The sequence below is a fragment of the Spermophilus citellus genome (assembly GCF_964194105.1).
Source record: "Spermophilus citellus genome assembly, chromosome: 2".
Lineage (NCBI taxonomy): Eukaryota > Metazoa > Chordata > Mammalia > Rodentia > Sciuridae > Spermophilus > Spermophilus citellus.
The window spans coordinates 189,483,193-189,499,447 of NC_138183.1; the positions used below are offsets into that span (position 1 = coordinate 189,483,193).

The 16,255-nt window shown below is 36.8% G+C and overlaps 1 protein-coding gene across 4 annotated transcripts in view; it reads left to right on the top strand.

Annotated features, from left to right (window-relative positions):
* NARS2 (asparaginyl-tRNA synthetase 2, mitochondrial) overlaps positions 1-16,255 on the top strand; it is a 143,842-nt gene that overhangs the window by 54,359 nt on the left and 73,228 nt on the right. The window lies entirely within an intron of this gene.

Here is a 16,255-nt window from a genome sequence, read left to right on the forward strand (position 1 = left end):
CCACATCATATTGAAAGGACATCGCTGTTTTCCCTCCACATTTTTTAATTGGTGCATTAGTTGTATCAATTAACAATGGGATTTGTTGTTACATATTCCTTTGTGCACACAGTACACAGTATAACAATATAATTTGACCAGTATCACCCCCAGTACTTCCCCTCTCCCTCCACACCTCCTTCCCCAGCTCCCTTTCCTCTTCTGATCCCTTGGATTTTCATGAGATCCACCCCTACCTTTCTTCACCTTTTTCTCTCTAGCTTCTGCAGATGAGAAAAAACATACAACCTTTAACCTTCTGAGTTTAATTTATTTTGCTTAACATAATGGTTTTTAATTCCATCCATTTTCTTACAAATAACAATTTCATTTTTCTTTAGGACTGAATAAATTCCATTGTGTATATATATATTCACCACATTTTCTTTATTCATTTATTAGTTGATAGACATCTAGGCTGGTTGCTTAGTTTGGCTGTTTGCTGCTGTAAACATGGGTATGCATGTATCACTGTATCACTGACTTTAATTCTTCAGATTAAATATCAAAGAGTGGTATAGCTGGTTCATATGGTGGTTCCATGCCTAATCTTTTGAGGAACCTCCATGCTGATTTTCATAGCGCTTGTATTAATTTATAATCTAACCAACAGTGTAAGAATGTTCTTTTTTTCCACATCCTCTCCAGCATTCATCATTATTTGTATTCTTGATTACTGCCATTCTGATTGGTGTGAGATGAAATCTCAGTGTAGGTTTTGTTTTTTTTTTTTTAAGCACTGGGGATTGAGCTCAGGGCCACTAGACCACTGAACTATATCTCCAGCTCTATTTTGTATTTTATTTAGAGACAGGGTCCCACTGAGTTGCTTAGCACTATGCTATTGCTGAGGCTGACTTTGAACTCTGGATCCTCCTGACTTAGCCTCTGGAGCTGCTGGAATTATAGGCGTGTGCCGCAGTCTGGCTGGGCACAATTCAGGAGCCACTTGTCAAAAGAAACTAACTTTATTTTTAGAACTACAAACGCCAAACAAAACAGCTCCTCAGGAAAAAACCCTCAGAGCCCAACTGCCACCACCGGCTTCCCACAAGCCTCTCACCCCCACACAACCCTCACCACCTCCCACAATCCTCCTGTTCTTGCGGCTGATTGGCTGGGTCGCGTGGGCGGAGCCAAAGAAGTCCCCCAATGAGCAGCTCCGTGGAGGAGCCAATCAGCTAGATGTTGCTGGGGCCGCTGTGAGCCAATCATCAGCTGGCAGTCTGAAGGGCAGGGAAACAGCCCAATGAACATCACCGCAGAGGAGCCAATCAGCTAGATGTTGCTGGGGCCGCTGTGAACCAATCATCAGCCAGCAGCTGGAAGTTTGCTGGCAGCTGGAAGTTTGCTGGGGCCCCTTTGGCTGTGGCTCTCAACATCTCCCCCTCTCTGTTTAAACAACAAGCATGTGGCTTGGGGACCGTGCCTGCCTTAGGTTGTCCAATACTACATATGGTCCTTACCCGTCTTCGGATGAGCTGACCTCAGGGCGTCAGCCTCCTGTCTTAGGTTGGTACCATTGTAATTGGATCTTACCCGTCATTGACTACCGGTCCAGTATACAGCCACACCTGTGGAGAGGTCTTTGTCATGACAAGCAGAAGGGAGGAAGATACACCAAGCCAACTGATGGCTCTTGTTGGAAAAATTGTACCACCAATGACATCATCAGCAAAAATACCCCAACACTACCACAAGTCGCTGCACCAACAGATAGTTCACAATGCATAGTCAGGCAAGTCTAGGCAAGTTCTGCACATAGTTTAGGCAAGTTCTGCAAGCAGTTCAGTGATGGCGATTGCAGAAGCTGTAGATTAGTTTTATCTTTGTCTTCACCGGCACTGGGATGAAGATAGAAATTCTGGCAATAATGGCTAAAGAAAAAATTATGTAACATTCCAGAAGGCACTAAAAGAAAACAATTTTCTTAACAATTTACATTATCTTGAAGAGAAAAGAAAACAATTTTCTTAACAATTTACATTATCTTGAAGAGAATTATTAAATATAATGAAGAGGAAAGGTGAAAGTAAACAAACAGATCTGTTAACCTTCTTTTTTGTTTACATATTAAAACAATTCTTAATAGTTATTTACCCAATTTAAATTAAACCATTTAAATCACGTGAATAAAAAAAAATATTTGGATCCATTTTTTCATGAGCGCTCATCATATATATGGACATACGTACATTCAAACATATAACACAAAACACAAGTGTGCACACATAATATAATACATATAACACATAACATAATAGTAAAGGCCTTATAACTTTTTACAGATGAAATCTCCATTGCAATGTTTAAAACTCTGTAGTCAAAAAAAAAAAAAAATAGAACTGATCAGCAAAACATTAACCTAGGTCTGTATGAGCTCAAAAAACAAAATAGAACTTCATGATATGAGAAAGGGCAATAATAAAATAGATATTGAAAAAAGCATCCTGGTTCTGTCGCAGATGTAAGGATAGCCAAATTGGAGTTTTGGATATCAGCTGTTATGGATTTGAGCCAAATCATCTTCTTTTTGGTCTGTAGAAATCGATTTAGTTAATCTCTCTGGAATCCAAATCAGCTGCTGTTCTCCCTGTGGAAATACACAAACAGGCCCCCGACTCCAGACAATCACTGGGTCAGGATTTTAGTTAATCTTTCCGGAATCCAAATCGGCTGCTGTTCTTCCTGTGGAAACACACAAACAGACCCCCAACTCCAGACAATTACTGGGTCAGGACCTTTCCATTGTCCTGTTAGAATATCTTTCCAAAGTACCTTGGGCTTATGTACATTTTTTGGACACATATGCCTTTCTGCAGCACTAAGTCCTGATGAATCCAAATTTAAAAAGTTTAGAGTAAAAAGGGTTATTTTAAGTTTATCTTTGGGGAATATATACACCTTCCCAATTCCGTCTTTTTGCTTTAATAAGTACATTTTAATAGTCTGATGAGCTCTTTGAACTATGCCTTGTCCCTGTGGATTGTATGGGATTCCTGTTATGTGAGTAATGCCAAATGATGAGCAAAATTGTTTAAAAGAGGTAGAAGTATAACCAGGGGCATTATCTGTTTTTAACTGTTTTGGAATGCCCACAGTGGCAAAATTTTGTAAGCAATGAACTATAACATCTTTAGTTTTTTCTCCGGCATGAAGGGAGCCCATCAAAAATCCAGGAGAAGTATCAACTGTAACATGCAAATATTTTAATTTTCCAAATTCTGGCAAGTGTGTGATGTCCATCTGCCAAATATGGTTAGGTATCAATCCTCTAGGATTGACTCCAAGATTAACTTGTGGTAAAAAGGTCACACAATTTTCACATTGTTTTATTATTTGTCTAGCTTGTTCCTTAGTTATTTTAAAACGCTTTTGTAAAGTATTAGCATTGACATGGAACCTTTTATGAAAATTTATAGCTTCTTCTAGTGTAGAGAAAATATGTACGTCATGTGTAGTTTTATCTGCTATATCATTGCCCAATCAGCTAGATGTTGCTGGGGCCGCTGTGAGCCAATCATCAGCTGGCAGTCTGAAGGGCAGGGAAACAGCCCAATGAACATCACTGCAGAGGAGCCAATCAGCTAGATGTTGCTGGGGCTGCTGTGAGCCAATCATCAGCTGGCAGTCTGAAGGGCAGGGAAACAGCCCAATGAACATCACCGCAGAGGAGCCAATCAGCTAGATGTTGCTGGGGCCGCTGTGAACCAATCATCAGCCGGCAGCTGGAAGTTTCCTGGCAGCTGGAAGTTTGCTGGGGCCCCTTTGGCTGTGGCTCTCAACAGGCGTGTGCCACTTTGTCCAGCTCAGTGTAGTTTTGATTTGCATTTCCCTAATTACTAATGATATTGAACATTTTTTCATATATTTGTGGTCATTTGTATCTTTGCAGAGGTGTCTGTTTAATTCACTTACTCATTTATTAATTGGGTTATTTAATTTTTTGGTGTAAAGTTTTTTGAGTTCCTTATATATTCTAGGTATTAATCCTCTGTAAGAACAGTAATTAGCAAAGGTTTTCCCCCTTTCTGTAGGTTCTCTCTTCACATTCCTATTTGCTTCCTTTTCTGTGCAAAAGCTCTTTAATTTGAAAGACGTCACTTTTTATACCTTTATTTTGTTTGTTTATTTTTATGTGGTACTGAGGATCGAACTCAGCGCCTCGCATATGCCAGGAGAGCACTATACCACTGAGCCACAACTCTAGTCCCAGAAATCACTTTTTAAAAGCTGTCTACCTTTTTGCTTTATGTCCAGTGTTTGGATAACTTTTTTTAACCACCTTTCAGTATTCATTTCTTTATAAGGTACCCTGTTGATAACCAGAAGTATCATAACAGGGGAAGATGTAAATTTACCAAATACTTATTTCTGTAGTGTGATACTATGAATATATTAAACATGCCTCTTTCCCAGCAAAGTGACCTGAACTACAAAAGAGGGTACAGTGAAACTTAACAGAGTATTAAACTGGTGAATTATTAGGTCTTATTTTTATAATGTGTTATGAGGTTTTTCTGATAATGTCAGTCATATGTTCCTAGTTTAATAAACATAGTTCTGGGACTATTAATATAAAGTATATCATGTTTCTGAATAATGCATGATTTAATATGTAGTAAGAGATTGTTGGTCCTTTTCCCCTCAGCTTTGTTTTTTGTTTAATTTTATTTTAAAAGACTTTTAAAATGGTATAAATGGTAGTTAAATTTAGAAGTTTAGCATTTTCCAAAAGGTCATCTATGTTAGTTTGGTGGGTTTAAGGCTCCATTTTGAAGTTAATTTTTAAAAAGTTTTTAAAATAAGCATTCTGTTTCAGAATAATTTTAGATAACATTCAAAAGTTGCAGAGGTAGTACACATTTTATATAGTACCCCCTACCCACTTTCCCCCATTACCATGGTGCATCTGTCAAAACTGAGAACCCATTATTAGTACATTACTAGTAACTAGTAACTAAATGCCAGACTTTATTTAGATTTCACCAGTCTTTCTATTAATATCGTCCTTCTTTTTCCAGGATTCAGTTCAGGGAACCATATAAAGCTTAGCTCTCTTGTTGCCCAAGTCTCTTCCAATCTGTGACAGTTTCTCAATCTTCTTCTTTATGACCTGTTTGTTGAATGTACCCTAATTTGGGTTTCTTTATTTTTCTCATGATTAGACTGAAGTTATTTTGGTTTTTGGAAAGAATGCCACAAAGACAAAGTGTTCTTCTCATCGTCTCAAGGAATATGTGATATACATATGGTGATACCTTACTTACTTGCAGTAGTGTTTGTTTTGTTTCTCCCCTGAAAATACTTTATTCTGTGGAAATAAGTCTCTATGTCTTGTCTCCTCTCACTGGGGATGGGAATTTGGAGGGTGGGAGATGGAATTAACTACCAATTTGTAGAGGGGGAATATTTGAAATTCTGTATGGAAGACTGGTTATCTTCTCACTTTTGTTTATTAAGTTCATTTACATCAGAATGGACTCATGTATATTTATTTTATAGTTGGGTTATCATTCAGTACTGTGTTATTTACTTTGTTGCTTAAGCCATTTTCACTTTTAATTATTGAAAACTCATGCAGATTGACTCTTGTGTCCCTTTGGCATTCGTCTATCCTGTCAATACTTCCTTATTCTCTGATATCACAGGATGCCCCAGTTTGTTGTTGTTTTGTTATTGTTTCTTAGGTTTGCTTACCTTTAAGCATTGTTTTCTTTCCTTTCTTTCGCTTTGCTCCATCCTCAACTCGCTTCTCTCTTTTCTTTCAAGAGTTGTCATATATACACTAACGCATCATTATCACCCTAAGTCTGTAAGTTCACATTAGAGTTTACTCTTGGAGTTGTAAATTCTGTGCATTTTGACAAATCTGTAATGGCATGTATCTGCCTCTATAGTATTGTACATAATAGTTTCACTACTCTAAAAATTCTCTCTCCTCTACCTAGTCATCCCTCCCTCCTAATCCCTAGGACCATTGATCTTTTCAGTGTCTCAGCAGCTTTGCCTTTTCTGTTCTGTTATGTAGTTGGAAATTTAGTATCTAGCCTTTTCAGGTTAGCATCGTTTTCTTAGGGAAGTAATATTAATTTAAAGTTCTTCCCTGTCTTTTAATTGCTTGATAGTACATTTTTTTAGCACCAAATAATATTCTGTTATCCATAGGTAACACAGTTTATCCATTTACCAGTTAAAGGACATCTTTGTTATTTCCAAGTTTGGGCAGTTTTTCCAGGTTTGTTTTACCTACCCTGGCCCTAAAATCAGCCATTTCTCTAAGGACCGTGGTTTCTTTTATTGGAAACCAAGATTTGATCACTGGATATACTTTCTGCTACTGGGGTTGGTCAAGGGCAGTTACTGCTTTTGATTACCTCTCAGTAGATTTAGCTACGCACACACACACACAGTTTTATTTGTTTGCTTGTTTCAGGGATTGAATCCAGGAGCTCCTAACCACTGAGCCACATTTCCAGCCCTTTTTATTTTTTATTTTGAGACAGGGTCTAAGTAAGTTGCTTAGGGCCTCATTGAGTTGCTGAGGCTCACCTCAAATTTGTGATCCTCTTACCTCAGCCTCCCAAGTCACTCAGATTACAGGTGTATGCCACCACACCCAGCTTTTTTTTTTTAATTGGAAAACTTATGTTTTCTTTGAATTCTTATAAGTGGAAAGCTCATTCTGAGAGTCAGTAATGCTCTAAATTGCAAAACCTTTTAAGAAATGTAATAAAATATCCTATTTTTTATCAGTTAAAAACAGAATGAGAGTATCAGCCTCATGTATTTGAAAGAATTATTTATTGTTTCTTTTTTTCCTCTTTTTCTCTTTCTTTTCAGCAGTGATGATTTGGTTTCTGTTTTGTACTAAGCCATAAACAGGAATATTTCAAGTTAAAACTAATATTCTTGAACATTGTTGTTCAAAGTATAAATTGGTACAGTCTTTCTGGAGGAATACTTTTTTTTTTGCAGAATTTCATTTCTGGGATTTTTTTTTCTTAACATGATGATCTGATAACTGTACAGAGATTTATAAATAAAAATGTTGAAAGCAGTTTTATTTATAATAGTAAAAAAATTTCTAATAATCTAAATGTTCTTTCAAAAAAATGGTTAACCCACAGTAAACCAAGAAAAATAGTCATTGACATTTACCATCTGCAGCTTATGATCTTATTTAACAAATATTTTAAAGTCATCACATGAATAAATAGAGAAGTAAAACTAAAGGGATAGTAAAAATCAACTTTATTAGGAATTTTATAAGAACTTAAAGATAGTAAATCTAGTAGTAATTTTTATACTGCTTTATGGAGAAATAATTTACATAATATAGAATTCACAAATCTAAATTGTACAATTCAGTGGGTTTTCTCATTTTTGCAGTTGTTAAAAAAATCACTATAATAATTTTAGAATATTTTTACCACCCTCAAAAGAAACTTATTCCCATTAGCAACCACTCCCTATCCTATGCTTAGTAGGAGTCACTAATCAATTTTCTTTACAAATTTGCCTATTCTGGATATTTGATATAGATGGAGTAACACAATCTTGTAATTTGTTAGTTAATTTTTTCAAAATTCATCCATGTTGTAGCATGAGTCAATACTTCATTCCTTTTTATTGACAAATAACATTCCATTACATGAGTGTATCATATTTTGTTTATTCCACTTATCAGATAATGAGCATTTGGATTCTTTCTCCTTTTGAGCTATGATGAGTAATACTGCTGTGAACATTGAAGTAGAATATTTTGTGAGGACATGTTTTTACTCCTCTTGGATACATAGCTAAGAGGGGAATTTCTGGGTTATATGTTAACTTGATTTGTAACTATGAGCAACTTCTAGACTATTTTCCCAGTAGCTGCTCCATTTTACAGTCCCACCTACAATATATAAAACTTCCAGTTTCTCTACATCCTTGCCAATACATAATTATTGTCTGTCTGTTATTTCTACCCCGTTACAAAGGATTTAACTCAGGGCATTCTACCACTGAGCTAAATCCCCACACTTCTTATTTTTAGACAGAGCTTTCTAAGTTGCCCAGGCTAGCCTCAAACTTGAGATCCTCCTGCCTCAGCTTTCCAAGTAGCTGAGATTACAAGCATGTGCCACCATTCCCCACATATGTCTTTTTTTATTATATCTATTCTAGGAGGTATGAAATAATATTTCACTGTGGATTGGATTTGCATTTCCCTAATGATGTTGAGCATCTTTTCATGTGCTTATTGGCCATCTGTTTCTTCTTTGGAGAAATGTCTGTATAAATTCTTGGCTCATTTTAAAAATATGGTTGTCTTTTGTTACTGAGTTATGAAAATTTTTTACATATTCTGAATACAAGTCCCTTATCAGATAAGTTATTTGGAAATATTTTTCCCCATTCTGTGGGTTGTGATTTTACTTCTTGATGTTGACAAGCTCAAATTTTCATCCTCACATTTCTGGGTTTTAAAAGCACCCCAGTGACTCTGTGAGCCCAGCCAATACAACTTACTATTCATCACTTCCATTCTGAACCTGGAAAATATACTAGCTTTCTTTCTTTCTTTCTTTCTTTTTTTTTTTTTTTTTTTCTTTTAACCATGGATTTACCCTGAGCTACATCCCCAGTCATTTTATTTTTTATTTTGAGACAGGTTCTCTTTAAGTTTCTTAGGGCCTGGCTAAGTTACTAAGTTACTAGTCTCAATTTACAGTCCTCCTGCCTCAGCTACCCAAATTGCTGGGATTTCAGGTGTGCACCACTGCACCTAGCCTGTGCTTAATATTTTGACTTTATATTTCAAAACATATTCAATAGTTCTATTTCCTTATTACTTCTGGTACTTGCATTCACATTATTAAAATGGTATGGTCCAAGTTCTTGTTGAAAATTATTGCATGATGCCAAATAACTAATTGGGTGAAAAATACTTTTTTGTCCTTTGAAAAGTGGAGTTCATTTAACAGTTCTTGAGAAAATTCATTTAGGTAACCATTATCCAAAGCCTTGTCGTATATGAGTTTTCACTTACATAATTAATTTTAACATCTTTATTAGTGAATAAATTGTTGCTGTCTATTTGCATTCACTTGCTGATTTGTCTAATAACTGGGGTGTTATTCTTTATCATTTTTTCTCTTTGGTATTATTAATGAAAAATAAAATATCTGAATTTCCAATTGTGTTCTGTGAAAGCTACAAAAAGTCTAGTTATTGTATATTCAGGCTTTTCTTAAACTTTCTTGAAATATGACATAATATTTTGTGTAAGGAAACTGAAGACAATAAAGTGGTAATAGTTTATCTCACTATTACATCTTCTTAAGCACCCATCATTCTTCTATAATTAGTAAATTATTTTATTTACTTTTATTTTAATTATTTTAACATACTAGGAGCAATTAATGAGTAATGATGAAGTCATTCCTAAAATCATGAACTAGTGAGATGTTTCAAGATATAAGGAAAATAACATTTCTAAAATCCCTTATGTACCTTAGATCTATGAAAGGATTCAGTGGGATTTATTCTACTTTTAAAATCCTAGAGATTTCTGTATTTTCTAGATGACCTCTTTAGTGGCTTGGATTGTGTCCCATAAAAGGATAAGTCCTAACCTGTGAATGCAGTCTTATTAGGGATAGAGTTTTTGTAAATGAAGATGAGATTATATAGGATTAGGGTGGGCCCTAAATTAAGGCTAGTATCTTTTTTTAAATTTTTTTATTTGTTTTAATTAGTTATACATGACAGTAAAATGCATTTATGTACTTTGATATACATAGATGGGATATAATTTCTCATTTTTCTGAGTGTACATGTTACAAAATCACATTGGTCATGCAGTCGCGCATATATATATATATATATATATATTTCCTTCCCCCCTCCACTCCCCTCCCTTCCCTCTACCTAATCACCTAATCTAAGGTAACTCTGTTCTTCCCTAGTTTCCCACCCCCTTAATTGTGAATTAGCAGCCACATATTAGAGAAAACATTTGGCCTTTGACTTTTGGGGATTGGCTTATTTCACTTAGCATGATATTCTCCAATTCCATCCATTTATTGACAAATGCCATAATTTCATTCTTCTTTAAAGCTGAGTAATATTCCATTGAATATATATACCACATTTTATTTATTCATTCATCTATTGAAGGACACCTAGATTAGTTCTATAGTTTAGCTATTGTGAATTGAGCTGCTCTAAAGATTGATATGGCTGCATTACTATATATACTGATTTTAAGTCCTTTGCGTATAAACCGAGGAGTGGGATAGCTGAGTTAGGTTAAACAGAGGTTCCATTCCAAGTTTTCGGAGCAATCTCTATACTTCTTTCCATGGTGGTTGTACCAATTTGCAGTCCCACCAGCAATGTATGAGTGCACCTTTTTCCCACATCCTCGCCAACATTTATTGTTGCCTATATTCTTGATGATTGCCATTATTTGATTAGTGTGAGATGAAATCTTAGATTAGTTTTGATTTGCATTTCTCTAATTGCTAGAGATGTTGAATACTTTTTCATATATTTATTTTGAGTTCTTTATATATCCTAGAGATTAATGCTTTTTCAGAGGTACATGTGATAAAGATTTTCTCAAATTCTGTAAGCTCTCTTCTCACATTATTGATTATTTCCTTTTCTGAGAAGAAGCTTTTTTAATTTGAATACATCCCATTTATTGATTCCTGATTTTACTTCTTATGCTTTAGGGGTCTTGTTAAGGAAGTCAGATCCTTGGCCAACATGGTGAAGAATTGGGCCTACTTTTTCTTCTATTAGGCACAGGGTCTCTGGTCTAGTGCCTGACCCACTTTGAGTTGATTTTTGAGTAGGGTGAGAGTTTTAATTTCATTTTGCTACATATGGATTTCCAGTTTTGCCAGCACCATTTGTTAAATAGGCTATCTTTTCTCCAGTGAATGTTTTTGGCACCTTTGTCAAGTATGAGATAACCATATTTATGTGGGTTTGTCTCTGAGTCCTGTATTCTGTACCATTGGTCTACAAGTCTAGTTTGGTGCTAATACCATGTCATTTTTGTTACTGTAGCTTTCCAGTATAGTTTAAGGTCTGGAATTGTGATGCCTCCTACTTCACTTTTCTTGCTAAGGATTGCTTTGGCTATTCTGGGTCTCTTATTTTTCCAAATAAATTTCATGATTGCTTTTTCTATTTCTATGAAGAATGTCGTTGGGATTTTAATAGGAATTGCATTAAATCTGTATTACGCTTTTGGTAGTATGGCCATTTTGACAATATTAATTCTGCCTATCCAGAAGCATAGGAGATCTTTCCATCTTCTGAGGTTTTCTTCAATTTCTTTCTTTAGAGTTCTGTAGTTTTCATTGTAGAGATCTCTCACCTCTTTTGTTAGATTGATTCCCAGGTATTTTATTTTATTTGAGGCTATTGTGAATGGGGTAGTTTCCTAATTTCTCTTTCAGTGGATTCATCACTGATGTATAGGAATGCATTTAATTTATGGGTGTTGATTTTATATCCTGCTACTTTGCCAAATTCATTCATTAGTTCTAGAAGTTTTCTAGTGGAATTTTTTGGATCTTCTAAATATAGAATCATGTCATTAGCAAATAATGATAGTTTCAGTTCTTCTTAACCTATTTGTATTCCTTTAATCTCTTTCTTCTGTCTAATGGCTCTGGTTAGAGTTTCAAGGATTAGGTTGAAAGAAGTGGTAAAAGAGGACATCCTTGCCTTGTTCCAGTTTTTGGAAGGAATGCTTTCAATTGCTCTCTATTTAGAATGATGCTGGGCCTCCTAGCTTTGAGGGTCTGGATTAAGAAATCTCTTGAGATCCAAATTGGTTTCCCCCTAAACATAATTTGATTTTTTTCTCTCACAGCCTTTAAGATTCTATCTTTATTCTGTTTATTAGTCATTCTCGTTACAATGTATCTTGGTGTGGGTCTGCTGTAATTTTATATATTTAGGGTCCTGTAAGCCTCTTATATTTGATTTTTCCATTCCATTTTTTAAGGTTTGGGAAATTTTCTGCTATTATATCATTGAAAAGATTGTTCCTTTGGTTTGTATCTCTGCTCTTTCATCAATTCTGATAATTCTTGGTCTTTTCATGTTATCTCATGCTAGGAGCCACAAGCAAATATACGATGTACGGCACCTTTGGTTGTAAAGTGACGCCAGCTAGCCACTGAGATATGATTATGTTAAGATTTACATTCATATGGAAATTGGACTCCCGCTGTTCACCTTGGCCTGCTACCGGACTCATGTTACGGGACTCATGGAGAGTTCCCATTGGTTGGGGAAGGATAGTAGGAGGAAATTCCGGGGGAGGTCCGGGGGACCCCCGGTTCCGGGAGACACGCGGTTCTGGCAGACGCCCGCGTGGGAGGACCGGGTTGGGCTTGCCGGCGCCTACAGAGTATTGGCGGCTTTTTCAAAATAAAGTTTTGTTCCTGCTTGAGTGTCTCGTGATTCTGTGCCCAGCCAAAACTGCGGCATTTGGTGGCCCGTACGGGGAACGCCTGAAACTTAGAGATGAGTAAAATTGCTCGCCCCTGAGGGAAGGCGACAGAATGGGTGACCATTTTAAAAAACAATGTGTTCTTGTTTTGATTTATTTTGTTTTTATTTCAAGCTCCCTAGCCCTAGAATTTTCTCAGGCGAACTGGGAAAAATGGTTGGCTCAAGGTTTGAAGTTATTCGGCCCTGAGAAAGAGAAAATTGATACAACCATTCTCTGCTCCGTTTTTGTTTCATTCTGTTTCGGCTTTGTTTTATCCTATCTTATTGGGTTACGTTACCTTTATAGTAGATTAGAATCTAGTAAAAAACAAACCGAAAAACTGTTAAGTAAATTGTTAGAGGTCCAGACTATGGTAGAAAAAACGCTAGGTCAAGCAAAAGAGAAGGTCTCTCAAGCTAGTCAGACAGAGGAAAATTTAAAGAAAGCAAGCTTAGAGGAAAAGCAGCCATCAGGTGGAGAGTTACAACAGGAGGTTGCTACTAACTCCGTTCTATCACCAGAGGGCGTAATTCAACCAACAGCTCCATCTACCGCTGAGCGGCCCTCAACTCCCGTAGTTGATGGACGGAATTCTGAGACAGAACCCCAAAGATTAGCATGCCCTGTACTTGAGCAGGCAGGAGGGCAACGAATTCACCGTGCTTTAGATTTCAAAACAATAAAGCAATTAAAGGAGGCTGTAACAACCTATGGGCCGCAAGCTCCCTTCACAATAAGCATGGTCGAATCTGTTACCAACTTGGACATGACACCAGCAGATTGGGCTAACATGTGTCGATCTGTGCTAAACGGAGGACAATATTTGTTATGGAAGGTTGCCAATGAGGAATTTTGCATGGAGACAGCTAGGCGAAATGCAGAAGCTGGTTACCCTCAAAGAAATATAGATATGCTATTGGGAAAGGGACCCTATGAGGGTCAAAGACAGCAAATTGAATATGACCCTGGCGTATATGCACAAATTGCTGTAGATGCAGTTAGGGCATGGAAAACTTTACAGGGACATGGAGACTTACAAGGTCAATTATCTAAGGTAATACAAGGAACTAATGAACCTTACACTGAATTTGTAGATAGACTTATTCAGTCAGCCTCTAGGATATTTGGTAATACAGAACAGGTAATGCCATTTATAAAACAACTGGCTTATGACCAAGCAAATCGTTGCTGCAGAGAGGTCATTAGACCATGGAGACATGAAGATTTAAACACATATATTAAATTATGTAGAGACATTAATGAACAAGGGCAAGTCTTAGCAGCAGTACAACAGGCGTTAGATGCCAGGCCAAAAACATGCTATAATTGTAATCAAACAGGACATTTTAAAAGGAGTTGCCCCATAAGAGGAGGGTTTAACAAAGCTGGGTATCAAAGGAATAGAATACCGGGTATTTGCCCACGATGCCATAGAGGGAAACATTGGGCTAATGAATGCCGTTCTCAAACCACCATAGAGGGTATTCCATTATCAAAAAACGGACAAGGACCAAGTGTTTACCCACGATATTGTGGAGAAAGGTATCAGGCTCCATTGCCAAAAAACGGACTAGAGGGCCCAATGCCCCGGGGCCCAAAACCACAAATATATGGGGCAATGGAGGAACCCAACAGCACCATCAAGGTAGTGCCCAGGACGCATTATCCATTAAATCCCTCATCAGACAAACTAGAGGGAGCGCAGGGCTGGACATCTGCTCCTCTGCCAGAGCAGTACTAACTCCAGAGATGGGAGTTCAAATCATTCCCACAGGAGTAAAAGGACCTCTTCCCCAGGGAACAGTAGGCTTATTATTGGGACGCAGTTCTTCTACACTAAAAGGACTTATGATTAGTCCTGGGGTAATTGATCCCGATTATGAGGGTGAAATAAAAATTATAGCTAGTTCTCCAAGAGGTATATCAGTAATTTCACCAGGAGATAGAATAGCACAGTTACTAATAATACCCAGCCTGCATGATAAATTTTCCAGTTGTAATGTAGAAAGAGGTTCCAAGGGATTAGGCTCCACAGGTGTAGATTGGGCTATGCTGTCTTTAAATTTAGATTCTCGCCCAATGCTAAAATTAAATATTCAAGGACATGACTTTAATGGGCTGCTGGACACAGGAGCTGACCTTAGTGTCATCTCTCGTCAAGAATGGGCAAAACATTGGCCATTACAACAAGCCACTCAAACGCTTCGAGGCCTAGGAGTGGCGACTAATCCCGATAGAAGCGCAATGGTATTTGATTGGAGGGATCCTGAAGGATGTGAAGGAACTATACAGCCCTATGTATTGGATCATCTTCCTGTAAATTTATGGGGACGAGATGTCCTAGATCAATTAGGATTGACATTAACAAATAACATCAATCCTAACGCGCCCACTACTAGGGCTAAACAAGGCTTTAGGAAAGAAAAAAGATTAAGTGAACAAGAACAAGGTATGACAGCACCTATTCAAATAGATCAAGAAATAAATAGACATGAATTGGGTTTTCAGAAAGGGCCACTGAGACAATCAAAATTACTTGGAAATCAGAAAGACCAGTATGGGTTCCTCAGTGGCCCCTGACTAAAGAAAAGATACAAGTAGCCCATGTCTTGGTCAGACAACAATTAGCGGAAGGACATATACAACCTTCCGTATCCCCCCATAATACTCCCATTTTTGTCATTAAAAAGAAATCTGGTAAATGGAGATTATTATAAGATTTAAGAGCCATTAATAATGAGATGGTTATTATGGGACCTGCTCAATCAGGGATTCCTCAATTGTCTGCTTTACCAAAAACCTGGCATGTTTTAGCTATAGATATTAAAGATTGTTTCTTTTCAATTCCAATTCATCCCGAGGATAGTCCACATTTTGCATTTACTATCCCTGCACTGAATCATGAAGGTCCTGATCAGAGATATGAATGGAAAGTACTCCCTCAAGGGATGGCTAACAGCCCAACTATGTGTCAAATTTATGTTAATAAAGCAATCCAGCCACTTAGACATCAAAATCCTGAACTACAAATATTTCACTATATGGATGATGTGTTATTGGCACATAAAGATAAAAACACATTGCTAGAATGTTATGCCACACTTACAAATTTATTAAAAAATTATAATCTAGAGATAGCAATAGATAAAGTACAATTAAATCTTCCAATTAATTATTTAGGAGTTCTATTATCCTCAACCATGGTCCGTCCACCAAAAATTCAAATATGAGTAGATCAACTCAAATCACTTAATGACTTTCAAAAGTTATTGGGAGACATAAATTGGATAAGGCCTTATCTATGCATACCAACAGGAGAGTTGGGACCTTTATTTGATATTCTAAAAGGTCCATCAGATCCAAATTCACCCGCATGTTAACGCCTGAAGCAAGAAAAGCATTAAAAATCATTGAGATATATATGGAAAATATGCATTTGGATAGAATTGATATAAGTTTGCCTTTATTATTTATTGTACTACCAACAAAAAATATTCCTACAGGAGTATTTTGGCAGGAAGGTCCATTATTGTGGATACATTTATCTTATTCTCCTAACACTATTCTTACTAGATATCCTGAGGCTGTAGGACAATTAATACTCAAAGGAATAAAAGCAGCAAAGGGAGTGTTTGGGATTTCTCCCAATAAAATTATTACTCCATATACTATGGATCAAATTGATGAGTTGGCTAATGAGTTAAATAC